Genomic DNA, 13,860 nt, shown 5'->3' with positions numbered 1-13,860 from the left:
TCTTTTTAGTATAAATTTTAGGTGTTGTGTATCAACATGGAAATTTCAACCAAGCAGTTGGAAAGAGGACTCAGAGCTCAGAATAATGAAAATACACCACACACACACACACACACACACACACACACAAACACACGCAGAGTGCATAAATCCAGCACGAAGAAAGATAACATAAGATACTCCACTTGATGCCATGTAGAAAATCATTCTTAATGTCCTCAAGCATATAAATTTGGAAGGCAAATCATAATTTTTTTAGAGGAAATGTAGAAAAAAGTAGCTTTACAACTAAGAAAGGATACTTAACCAATGTCTGTTTTTTTAACAAAAAAAATCAATAAAATTATCAATATTAAAACATTCTGCAAAGCTCAGAGTTGAAAACATATAATCCCAGCAATTAAGGAGGCTGAGGCAGGAGGGTGAAAAGTTCAAGTTCCTACACAATTCAGCAAGACTTTATCTCAAAATAAAAAATAAAAAAGGCCTGGGGATGTGGTTCAGTGATAAAGCACCTCTGGGCTTAATCCTCAGTACCAATATAATAATAAAACATTTTGTTCAAGGAACTATAAGTAAAAATAATAACAATAATCCCAAACTATGAATAATACGCATGACTGTCAAAAGTTTCATGTCTACATTAGATAAAAAAAGGCCAACCAGTGAAAAGAAAGAGATAAATCAGTAGAGAAATGAATAAAGACATAAAGGAACACCTGAAAAAGTTGAAACACAAATAAGAAATGAGAATATGTTCAACATCAATAGTAGAGAATTCACACACCAGAAAATTTGGACAACAATTTTTCCCTTACTCAATGGGGAGAAAAGTCTGAAAATGTACAAAATGAGCACTGATGAGAATATGTGACAATAAAAACACATAGTAGAGATTGGATCCTAATGGTTCAAAGCATTTTGGCAAAGAGCTTGATGTTATCTTATCAAATAAATAATATAACACATGAGTTAGTGATATGACTTAGCAATGGTATATACACATACAAAAATACTCATACCAACTCTGGTTTTTAATGTAACTTTTAGAAAACCCAGAAACAAAATAATACCCAGAGGCAGAAATCTGATTAAGAAATTTTAGCTTATTCAAAAATATAATACTATACAAAAGTAAAAGCAAATTAATTATAACTACATAGAAAATATAACTGTGAACAGGAGTATCTAGATGCAAATGAAAGCTCAAAATATGAAATAATTTGTAGATAATTTTTAAAATACACACATTTAAAATATTCAAAACATATAAGGAAAAAGAAAGGAAATTAACACAAAATTCATAATACTGCATTCTTTGGGAGAGAAGGAAGGTTTTAATGGAGAGGACTCTTGAGGGATTCTGATGAAATTATTTAAGCAGAGGTGTGTGTGTGTGTGTGTGTGTGTGTGTGTGTGTGCACATGCACATGTGTATGTTTGCTATGCTGGGGCTTTGCACATGGTAGGCAAGCCTGCTGTATTCTCAGCTGCTATTTAAGCATGTGTATGAATACATGTACATGTACATATGTTTTACTTCTCTTTATCTTTTGTGCACAGTCATATATTCATAAAAATATTTCTTTAGTAAATTCTTCTGAAACAAAACTGACTATATACTTAGAACTGCTTAAATTAAGAGGAATGAGAAGGAAAGAAAGACCAGAAAAGAAAGGAAGTGAAAAAGTAGTCAGAGAAGATTGCTTGTTTTGTTTTAAAAGGATAATACAGACTACCACATCTAAGGAAGAAACAGAGGGTCTACTCAAGTCAACTGTCTATGAAAGTCAAGGGAAATAAGGACGTGGGGAAGTTGAGAGACATCTCATTATCTTGACACAGTAATTTTCAGATACATGAAAGGGATAACAACCAAGTTACAAGGTATGAGAGAATGATTTGACAGGAATTAGAGGCAGAAGGTAAAAACTACTCCCTGAGAAAATCTGGCTGACAAGAACAGACAGACAGAACAATGCACTTTTTTTTTTCTTTTTCAATGGATGAAAATTTACAGGTGGGCATCAGTGGGCACATAGTCTGTTTTGAAGGAGATTCAGAGAAAAGAAACAAAAACATAAGAGAAAGATAATTTGGGGGATTATATGTCACTTTTATATTAATAATACTAAATTATTAATATAAAAGCTTTAAAAAATGATAGGGATGCCATTCCCTATTAGATGTCTTCCCACTGAATACTGAGAAAATAGGTCAATAGGTCATAAATTACAACCCTGCTGTAAAACAACTTCTTAGTTCAAAGAGTAAAACTTCCTCATTCCTTTGTAACTTATCACAAAGGCTAATCCAGTTGAATATTCACTAGACTTTTTTTTTAATGAGTCTCAATAAATTTTATGGTAAGAGCATCATCTCTTCCACACCCCAATTTTTTTCCTAGCTCTACTACAAGACAAGATTTTTTTCCTAACAGAAAATTGTTTCCAAGGGTCAGGAATGACAGGAAAATGTTAAGGTATAAATGGGGTCCACTGGACCAAGACTGAAGTAGAAAGGGGTAGAAAAGTCCCGAATCTAGGTGGCTTCAGAAGCCTCTGAGAATCATCCAAATAGTAGAGAGATGTCCCAGACCAGATGCAGGAGCCCTATGCAAAAGGTGATGGCCATGCTGGAAGCTGGTATGGCTACTACATTAAAGAGCAGAGTCCTCCTTTCACTGGAGTTGCTGACTAAAATCTGTTGCATAAGAAGCTGTCATAAACTTCCTGTTGTCCTAACTGAAGAGAAAACTTTAATAAAGGCCAAGGAATTGAAGAATTTTTGCATGGCCAGGTTGTAATAAACAGTTCAAGTATCATTCTAGTTTGTATTTTCCAATCAATACTCTTAAAATTAAGATATTCATATATTTTAAAAATTTCTTCAACTATTTAGGTTAGTCATTCGCTCCCATTATTACAGAAAATTTCCCATTCTCAGACTGTACCATTTCACTCCCTCCAAGCAATGTGATCATAAATAATACATTAAGACTCTCGCTTACCCATTGTCTTGCTCTAGAAGTAAAGAGATTGAAAAAAATAATTAAAAAATGAAATAAAATCTTTCTGTGTCTTTCCTTATAAACCAACGCTATTCATTTTTATCATGGCTAATTCCTAAAACCACCATACTGTACTACGTTGTGTATTGACCAGGCTTTTGCTTGGGGAAGAGAGGAAGTCATAGTTAAGAAGTGAAAAGTTAAGAAGCAGTGGATAATTCTGACTCAAAAATTCTCTGCTTGATGGCTCTTTCAAAAAAGAACCGGACCACTGTAGGAAGATCCCAAAACAAACTCGTTTAAAATTGCTCTACTTCACAACTCAGGGCCTTGACTGAATAACTCAACTGACTCCAGACTGAGCTGCAAATGGCAATGAGAAAAGTAGAAGGACCTTTTACTGCATCACAAAGGCAATGTGCTGACAATTCTCAGAAGCTAGCGGACCTGAGGAAAGGAACTCTCCGCGTGAACAAGGAGGTTCCTGCTGCCAATCAGTGGGGCACTCCTGGGTGTAGAGGGAGTGAATGCCATTTACTAACTGGGTTGCATTAAACCCAGCAGGTCCATGTGTGAACAGCAGCTTGCTTTATTTTCCAGGAGATCTGGGGGAGCTGTCTGCCCTTTTGTGGCACAAGGAAACTTCCTTGGCATATGCAACACAGAACTTATCCAACTTGGAACCACTGGCACATAAAGCAAATAAAGGATTAGAAGCTACCCAGGTGTAGGAGATTAAGGATTTAACAGGCAGATGGAAGAGCACATCATCTGGACATCCTTCATCTTTTATTATAAAGGAAAGTTCCCAAGTGATCCCTCTGAAAGAATAAGCTTAAATGAACAAAATTTAGCAATTCTGGTGACAAAGGAGGAATTCTTGAATAGACTTGGAAAAAAAAAAATGCAAGTTTGTCTGCCAAAACCTGATTACCTTTCATAACAAATCAATCTCCACCAAGCAGAAAGGAACAAAAATATCCCTTGCCCACACAGGTCAGCATCCAAAAATGCTGAACATCACAATTCAAGAGTCCAGTCTGAACAGATGGGATGTGAATCACAGCAGTGTGTGCAGCAAACGCTGAAGTGGACCCACCTTTGATATGCTGAGCTTGGTCCTCCAAAGAACTCCTAAAAGTCATCACAGTCATTACACCACACTGCGGGTCAGGCCCTTTGAGTGCGCCACAAACATTTAGAAATAAAAATATACATACAAGCCTCTGAGCCTAGATTTGGGAATTTCTCAATAATAGACCAACCTATTCAATGCAATCTATCATTTCTCCTCATCCCAAAACCCTCCACTTCAGCCAGACCAGTGTGGCTATCCCCCAAAACATTATGATCATTCTTACTTCTGACCAATGAGACTGCTATTTGTGCCTTGCAACAGAAAAGCCTAAATGCCTTTTGACCCATGACCAGCTCAATTTTGCCTGACCTCAGAGCTTCTCTGCCTTCTTGGAGCTCTCAATCCTATTGTTTTCCTCATTGCTTTGCAGCTCCAATTCAATAGCAACAGCAGGCTGCTACCATTGTATTTTATCTCCACCATAACACTTTTCCCAATTGCTTTATTATGGCTTTTTTCAAAACATGTATATAATTAGAGATAATTATTTAACAAACCACATTTAAATATCACATGACATCAAAAAAATGTCAACCTGTGAGAAATTGCCTTAGTTGAATTTATATTCCTAGAAAAGAAAAGAAGGAATTGTTTTAGTATTTTTTGGTTAGTTCTCCCCCTGGGCTCAGATTACTACTAAACACGGCATTCTAATTCAATGCTTACTTATGAAAGTGAATTGAAATTGAGTTCAATAAACTTCTGCACTGTCCCCCTCAAATTCAGTTTACTACACCTGTTCAATTCTTAGAATGACAATCTGTATTTCAAAAGAAATATTAACAATTAATGCTAACAAATAATTTTTCCTGAGAAACTGTGTGCACATAAAATTACACTATCACTGAAAATCTAATCAGCAAATCAGAATTTCTTTTAACACAAAGATGGCAAAGAGTAGTAAGGAATTCTTATCTATAAAGAGTTTATCAGTAAAGAGTTTGCACAGTATAAAGGGAATGGAATTTCACAGTAGCAGAAAGGAAACCAAACTCAAATTTAAGTTCAGTAAGATCCTAAATAAGTCACTTAATCATCTGTCTTAAATAAATGTCTAAAATAAAAACAATTATACTTTGCCAGTGATTTATTAATATTATGAAGATTAATTCCTTTTTACTTTTTTTTTTTCTGTAGCACTGGGGATTGAACCTAGGATGTTTTAATAGTGAGCTACATCTCCAGCCTAGTTTTTTTATTTCATTTTGAGACAGGGTCTTTCTAAACTGTCCAGGCTGGCTTCGAACTTGTGATCCTTCTGCCTCAGCCTGCTGAGCTGAAAGGATTACAGGTGTGCTCCATCACACATGATAGATTATTCTTTTTAATATGTCAATGACCATCTAAAATACAAAGCACCACATGTTAAATTAATTTTATCACATACTCAGATTCTTTACAAGAGGGTCTATAATCCATCGGAGGATACAAGACATAAAAGTCTCTGAAATACAACAGGATAAATTTGCAATGCAGGCAGCACAGAGGCACATGTGTGGGTAAAGGAGTGATAATGGAGTGCTGAGCTGTTCACCAGAGGCTTCTGGGTAGAAGTGGGCATAAATGGGACTGAAGGAATAATTACAAAGTGGACAGGAAAAAAAGAAACTAAGACAGATCAAGAGGTAGATGTATCTATTGTTAATGAACATCAACAACAAAAAGAGCCAAAGTTGTCCAAAGAACAATTAGAGCTCCAAAGCAGGGAGTGCAAATTATGAAGTAGCACAAATAAAGATTTAACTTTAAAGGAAGAGTGCCAATATCTGAGGAGCTCAATGTCAATCAATTAGCATCCCCAAAAGTAACTGAGATTAGGGCATAGAAAATAATTAGGAAACTTTCCGTTATGGAGATAGGGCACAGAGCTGTACAGGAAGCAGTAAAAAAAGGGTAAAGAACAAACACTTGGAGCATGTATGCATATAAGACCACGAATGAGTAAATAGGATCCATCGACCAAAATCCGAAAGCATTTGCTGTTGACTTCAACCATGAAACACCAGGTAACTGAAACCTGCCATCTCATCTTGAAGTCCTTGAATATTATGCCTGTTTCTGTCCATCTGCCATGCCAATCTCCTTCCAGATTTAAGGACTTGGAGTAGCTGGGTGTTATCTGGGCCTCATGCATTTCCTCTAATCTGTTCATACATAGTTATTTTTTTGTCATTCAATTAGATCTCTAGTTGAAGGTCATCTCCTCAAATAGGTATTCCTAGAGCAAATGGTCTGCTCTGATTTCTAGAACTCTAGCACTCACATTTTTCAATTTTTATTATCTGTTTTGTGTCTATAAGATTCTGGTCTTTTTTTCTCAATTTATTTCTCATGTATTTGCACCCCAACCCACCTTAAGCTGCTGGAATAGAATTCTAGGGGATAGAAACCTTGAGATGTATTCAGTATCCAGAAAGAATAATGCCTAACATGGAATAGGTTGCTCAATAAACACATGAGAGGTGGATGGATGGATAAATAATAGCAGACCCTCAGAGAGAATGTAGACCTTAGCTGTAGTCTTCAAGCTGTTCTGGGTCCCCTGTCTTCACTATGTGTATCTCATTTCCCTTAAATGTTTGGAGAGGAATCCTAAATTTTTTCAATTCTGTACCTTATTCACTAAGTTAAGTAATACACCTTGAGCCTCTTAAAATGCAAAAGTAGTGAGCACACCAGCTACCATCCCCTACTGAAGACACTGAAATTCAAAAGGATAGTCACTCTATGAGCATGAAGGCCTTGACCACATGGACATGATGTTGAACACAGGTCAAATGACATCTAGTTCAAATTTTTACCCTTTACCCAATGTACAAAACAGTCTCTACTTTTTTTCTACCACCATATAAAATAAGACCTTCCACTTATAGTTATCACACCACATAGCTATTTGACCCATGCTTATTATTTTGTTTATGATGACCCCAATTCCCTCCCCCAAACCTCCTTCTTCAAAGAAGGTGAAGAAGAAAGAGAAGAAGGAGGAGGAGGAGGCAGAGGAGGAGGAAAAAAGTAAACAAACAACTAAAATTCAAACGTAGGAATCATCTCGGTATTAATGGAGATAAAGTGATTTCATTCCATTGTAAACCTACATTACTGAAAGTCAGAACAAACCAGAAGTATGTTTTAAAAATCATTAAACCAGAGAAGCACTATATGTGCTTCTAAATATTGTATCTGTGCTATTGTTACAAAACAATGCAATCTTAAGATAGTTGGATTTGTATCAAACCTTGTTCTTTAGGTATAAGAAATTTTTCATTCCCTATTAATCTACTGAATGATTACATGGGATAATTAATATCTTATTTTTAAATATAAAATAAGAATTGATTTACTGCTTCTAGGTAAGATCATGAGAAGAAAAAAAAAATTAGAAGATCATCCAAAGAATATTAAGAATCTAATTCTCACCAGGGAATTCCAGGGGTGAGTGAGGATAGTGGTTATTTGTAATAACATGCAGCAGCTAGTTTTATGATGACAGTTTTAAGAATACCTTTTGCAAAACAAGACAGCTAAAATTTACTACAAATTGTCTGTTACATTACATGAACACATATTTATATTTACAGTTCCCAAAGTTCATCATCCTTTATATTCTAACTTGTGTTACCACCTTTTGATTGATTACAATTGAAAGAATGCTAAAACAGATATAGACTGTAAATACTTCTGATGTGTTTTTCATACTGTCTTCCTATTGCACTCTCTCAACAGAAATTAGCCTAAATTAAAATAGATAATTGCACTTTTACTTTTCTATCATTTTCAAAAGAATGAAACTGAAGTCACCACAGCACAAAAGTTAAATTTTAAGTAAAAACATGATGTCACTCTCTGTTGTTTTTCTCTTGAAGAGCTGATATTTTTTTTTTTCATAACCCACATGCAGACGAAAATGAAGAAAAACCAATCTTCAAAATGAGAATGGAAAAAGAGGTCACAAAGAAATTCAAGTTGTACGAAAAGTGAAAAGCTCTAAAAAGACGAATTCTAATTAACTATCAAAGTCAGCAGAGAAATAACTGGAGAAGGAATTAACCTGAAATTGTTGCCTACATTTCTCATGTACAAATGGCACTGCATTGACGAATGGGCACATAGTATTGGTCAGAAACACTGATCAGAAGGAAAGGGTTCTCGTGTGTGTGTGTGTGTGTGTGTGTGTGTGTGTGTGTGTTTGATTACATTTTTTTTATATTGCCAGATTAAGATTAGCATGATAAGGTATGCTAAATAGAGAAATATGGAAAATAAGAAATAAGAGTTAACTCAGATTGAGCAAACTGAACTGGATACAGGTGAGTGAGCAGACAATGAACCAGGAACTTCTTCCACTGCTCTCTAGAGCACCGATCTCCCCGCTTCCCTAAGATAAAACAAACTCCCGGGGCGGGGAGGAATGATACATTGAACAGTTGAACAAACAGTTTGACAATGTCTACCTCTCCTTAATGCTCATTATTTTTCATCAGTTACTAATGAGAAATTGACTTCATTTCATGGAACTATTTCTCATAATAAATAATGAAAGGGCACTGTTCGAGTTTCTGTTGCTTTAAATAAAAACAGGTAGGGCTGTACAGAGTAACAAGAGACTTCTGTCACATGCACACACACAAACACACACAGGCACACCAATTATTATTTTGCTAGACAGAAGAACTCTTTTGCTCATTTGTTTATATTAATTTCAAACAACCATAAATTTCATTGATGAATCAATTCAGAGCTTCAGATCAAAGTAGAGCAGATGTTTGGGAAAAAAAGCAAATCACTGTCAGGAACCAGAGAGAAATCACACTCATAGGGTTATACAATCTATGAAAACAATGACTCTAATAACATGGGAGTCTTTCCAAAGCTATCTGCTGGAGTATTTTAAATGCAACAAAGAGACTTGTGAAGATTTAAATGCAGCAACAAAAGGTTACTTTGTAAATAGCCTATCAAACAGAAGGTAATATTTTGCCATTATAAAAACAAGCCACATTGACCATGTCCGGCAATTACTGTTGTCATAACTAAAATAAGCCTATCTAGTTGTGCCTAAATTCTGAAGTCATTGATATGGCTAATGTCCAAACATTTTAAAGCCAGCAAATTACTTCAGAGAATAAAGAAATAACTCTTACCTACTACTAAATAATCAGCATCTTAGTCCATCTATAGAGGAAGAAACATCTACTTATCAATAATTAAGACAAATTAAGATGACATGTATGAAACTGTCCTACACATATAGTTATACAACAGATCTTATTTCCTTGCTTACTTTCTACATCCTTAAGCCATTAATTGGTTGTCTTACAACATATTTATTTTTTGAAGTGTGTAAGTTTGTCTTTCTCTAAATAGATTGGACAATTTGGATTATTTCATTCATAGAAAAACATTCAAAATTTTAGTTCTGCCATGTCTCACATGTACTACCTACAAACAATATGTTGATAGTTCAAGAAAAATGTAATGCGGTAATATTAAGATGATTTGGGCTGCATAATAGAATACTCATCTAAATGATGTTTAAACAGTAGTTGTTACATTTACTGCTACTACTAATAATAATATTAAAATAATAATACTTTCCCATAGGTATGACCCAGATTTCCACAATAGTCTCTTCTGTCACCTTTAGTTGCTCTACCACATCCTTCTTCATAGTTACAAAATGGCTGCAGTAGCACCAGGCACCATGTTTTCTGGCAAGAACACCCCCAACCTTCTTTTTATTTTATTTTTGTTTGTTTGTTTGTTTTGTTGTTTTATCAAGAATGAAAATCTTTCCCTGAAGTCTCTGGCAGTCTTTTCTTCTAACTCATTAACCAGAATCATGTCATATGGCTGCCCCACCCTCAAAGAAAATTAGGAAAAGCAATTCCCCAACATGAGAAATTCTGCCAACATGGAAGACAGGAGAATGACTAGTGGATAGATAACAACAATATCTACAACACTGCTCAATATCCATGATGCTAATTCAGTCACTTTAAATACTTTTAAATGAAGAAGATACAGCTGTAAAATATATTTAGGAAGGTGGGTATGGTGATACAACCTAATAATCCCAGCTACATGAAAGTTTGACACATGAGCATTTCAAGTTCAAGGCCAACTTGGCCATTTAGCAAGATTCTGTCTCATTATCAAATTTAAAACAAGGGCTGGGAATATAGTTCAGTGCTTGCCTAGTATGTACAAGGTCCTGGCATGGGAAGCCAAAAAAAAAAAAAAGGTATTTCAGAAAGAATAATTTTACTTCTGAGGTGTGGATATGAATGAATGAGACAAAACCTGGGAGAGTTCTAAGAACTATGACAGAGGAGTGACATTTCCTCTTCCTCATTCTTTGGGGGTTGGTTCATAAGCATGCTCTTCTAACATGGGTCCCTGTGCTTCAAGTCTTTCTTCTAGAGCCTTTTTATTCAGTGAAACAGTCTTTTGGTTTAAGTCCCATTTTTTTTAGACCTAATGCCAGCATGATCTCTGGAGAGTAGCAATCTTTCTACTGCCAAAATATCAGTACAATACATGTTAATATAATCCTTTAAAAAGGAGACAAAGCCAGAAAATCTCATGCTTGTCCACTTACATATTTTTCCCCCAAACTAATGGAAAATCTTAAGAAGAAAATGAACTGCAAAAGTTCAGTGTTTGTTTCTCTGCGAATTACAGAGGAAAAAGGCACATTCCACAATATTGTCACTTTGCGATTTCTGGCCAAACCCCTGTAGTTTTCATCACGCATCATTTTTGTGATTAATGATGTGCACCCAGTTAATGGAAAACAGCAGATTAGGTTTCCACTAATAGTTTTGCAAGTTATGTATGTCGTCTGTCTGCCTCATTTGGTAACAACCTCACTGTTCACTAAGAAAGTAATGGATTTAATCCCAAAGCAGAACTTAGTTTTATGCATAAAAGACAGGTCAGATTTCCAGAGTGGAGAAAATCACCCTTTTAGAGGTGTACAGACCTTCAGATATAATGTAATAGTGAGATGTGAGATGGTGCCTTGTAAGGACTTTTTTTTTTTTTTTTTTTTTTTTGCTTTTTGCTTTCTACTTCTATTTAGCAACCAATTTAAAAAATTTCAGTACTAACCTGAGGCCTATAAAAATATATGCCATGGCATCATGCAACCATGGCAAATTAAAAAAATGTCATATAATTTTATTAATACTATACTACACTGAAAAGACATCTATTGTTCGGAAGGCACAGGTGAGAAATAGTTCCTTATATTTGCAAGCATTACTGCATACTGTAAAGAATTAAATTTTCATTTGCTTGTTATGTTTGACTATTGGACATGTACAGTCAAGGGCATTCTTCTGCTTAAAGGTGCCTGGAATGAAAACATAATCTGCCATTCTATGTGGCCAGCATTCTTAACCATTCATGAATTGAACTGGACATGAAGAACCAAAATTATTGGCAGAAGAAACAGATTTCCATAAATTATATTAAAAAACAAAGGTAAAATATGAAATGCCAAATAATGAAACTCAGTTGGTCAATTTATTTATTAAGTTGTTGAGATTGTTCATAATCTGAAGCTAATTCATCCTGGTGAGTCTAATTAGATGTTCTATTAAAAAAAAAAATAGATGTTTTGGGGCTGGGGCCATAGCTCAGTGGTAGAGCACCTGTCTTGCATGTGTGAGGCCCTGGGTTCGATCCTTAGCACTACATAAAAATAATTAAATGGAGATATTTTGTCCACCAACAACTAAAAAAATATTTTAAAAAAAAAGATGTTTCATGAATGTCTTATCTAAATCAATTTGTGGTCAATAATGTGTTTTGTTTTGTTTTCTTTAGAACAAACTTATTTTTTAATTCTTTTCTTACTGAAAAAAAATGTACAAAATTTTTTTGTATAAAATATTTCTAGGATCATAAATGATTACTTGAGCAGGTTTGACCACAGAGAGAGAAATTTGGAATAATAAGTTTGTCCCTATGAAAGACAAGTCTATCTAGTACTTTGGTAGACATAAGGTAGTCCTTTTATTACACAAAATAGAAATCAAACCACCATACTTCAATACAGAATTTCAAAAATGCCCTTTGATAACTTGTACTTAAAGCAAATGAGTTTCCCTTTAAATATGAAGAAGTAAAAAATTCTACCAGGTTCTGCCTGTAAACCAGCACTTACCAAATACTTGACAGACAGATATTTGATATTGAAAGCTGCTGACAATGTATGGGAGATTAATTTTTCATAGTATTTTCTAATAGCAAAAATTTATTCATAAGTATAGTATATGTTATGCTGGTTGTTTATAATAATTGATACCTGTACAGGTACAACTAGGTATCTAAATGACTGAATCAATAAGAACACCAACTAAGTAATTTATTGACCACTAAGCACACAGCACATGTTTACTTTTACTGACTAAGTTTTGCAGGTTTAGCAAAAGAGGTAAAAGCAAAATAATCATTTAAATAATTATCTATGGCTCAAATTTGAATCTTCAACAACAAGACTTTTACCCATAAATTCTATCTACTTAGTCATTTATTTCTTTATCGTCTCCAATGATATCTCACTGGCTGGTTTGAAACTCATGTCAACACTTTTTGCACCGCTTGTCTAAATAGCCACAGGCACATATAACCTAGGGAGCTTAATCATGCAAAATGAGGCTGACCAAAAAAGTATTCATCCAGTTTGAGGGACTAAAACTCAACCTTAAAACTAACAGCATAATAAACTGTGCCACAAGAGTCGATGACAGGGCTCATTAAAGTTTTCAAATAAATAAAAATATATACATCATTTCTTAATTATGAAGGGAAATAAATTAATTGTTGGACTTATCAAAATATACTACCATATTGTCATTATTATTGTTTTTAAGGAACAGTTAACAGTTTGATTCCTAAAAGAACTATTAGCAGATCAGGGCAAATACAGTGCTGAATACAGGTTATATGATCCAGAACCCACATTTGCAATAATATTGTTAAATTAACTCATTATTTGAAGCTGTCCTTTGTTTTGTGGAGGCTGAATGTGTTGACCGTCTTATTCTGCTGAATCAGAGCTTCTTCCTGGTGTTATGTTGAGCTCCAATGACAGACTCTCGTGAAATCAGTATACTGATAAAGCCATGTGGGGTGATCCAGTGATGACAGCCATCTACCCACTGAATTCAGAGATGGGCCCACTGATCCTTCAGCCAATGCTTTAGAAGCAGCTACACACATTCACACACAACCCCCCCTCCAACCCTCATACCATATATGTAGCCCTTCGGAAGCTGTGGGCCCTAAAATGCAGATGGCTCTCCCACACTAAAGAGAAACATCCGTCTGTTCAGGAATAATGGAATCAACTATCCCTAATGAAAATCCACTGAAATCTCATCAAACACATGACTTGAAAATGAGAAGCTTAACTGGAACCAGGCCTATGATATAAGAGATTTTTAATAAAATTAAAACATCAACTCAAGAAAAAACAAGTAAGACAAAGCCTTGTATTTTCCCTCTTCAGGAACAAAAACAAGCCTAACCTGAAAAATTCATTTTTAAATAAGAAATAAATAGGGGCTGGGGATGTGGCTCAAGCGGTAGCGCGCTCGCCTGGCATGCGTGCGGCCCGGATTCGATCCTCAGCACCACATACAAAGATGTTGTGTCCACCGAGAACTAAAATAAATAAATATTAAAAAATTCTCTCTCTCTC

The 13,860-nt window shown here is 35.0% G+C and overlaps 1 protein-coding gene across 5 annotated transcripts in view; it reads right to left on the bottom strand.

The window, feature by feature from the left end:
* Window positions 1–13,860, bottom strand: part of Ptprk (protein tyrosine phosphatase receptor type K) — a 526,982-nt gene that overhangs the window by 329,933 nt on the left and 183,189 nt on the right. The gene's annotated exons all lie outside the window — the stretch shown is intronic.

The sequence above is a fragment of the Callospermophilus lateralis genome, chromosome 6 (genome assembly GCF_048772815.1).
Source record: "Callospermophilus lateralis isolate mCalLat2 chromosome 6, mCalLat2.hap1, whole genome shotgun sequence".
NCBI lineage: Eukaryota > Metazoa > Chordata > Mammalia > Rodentia > Sciuridae > Callospermophilus > Callospermophilus lateralis.
Note: the sequence above shows the minus strand (reverse complement) of the source record. Positions and strands in the feature narration are given on the sequence as shown.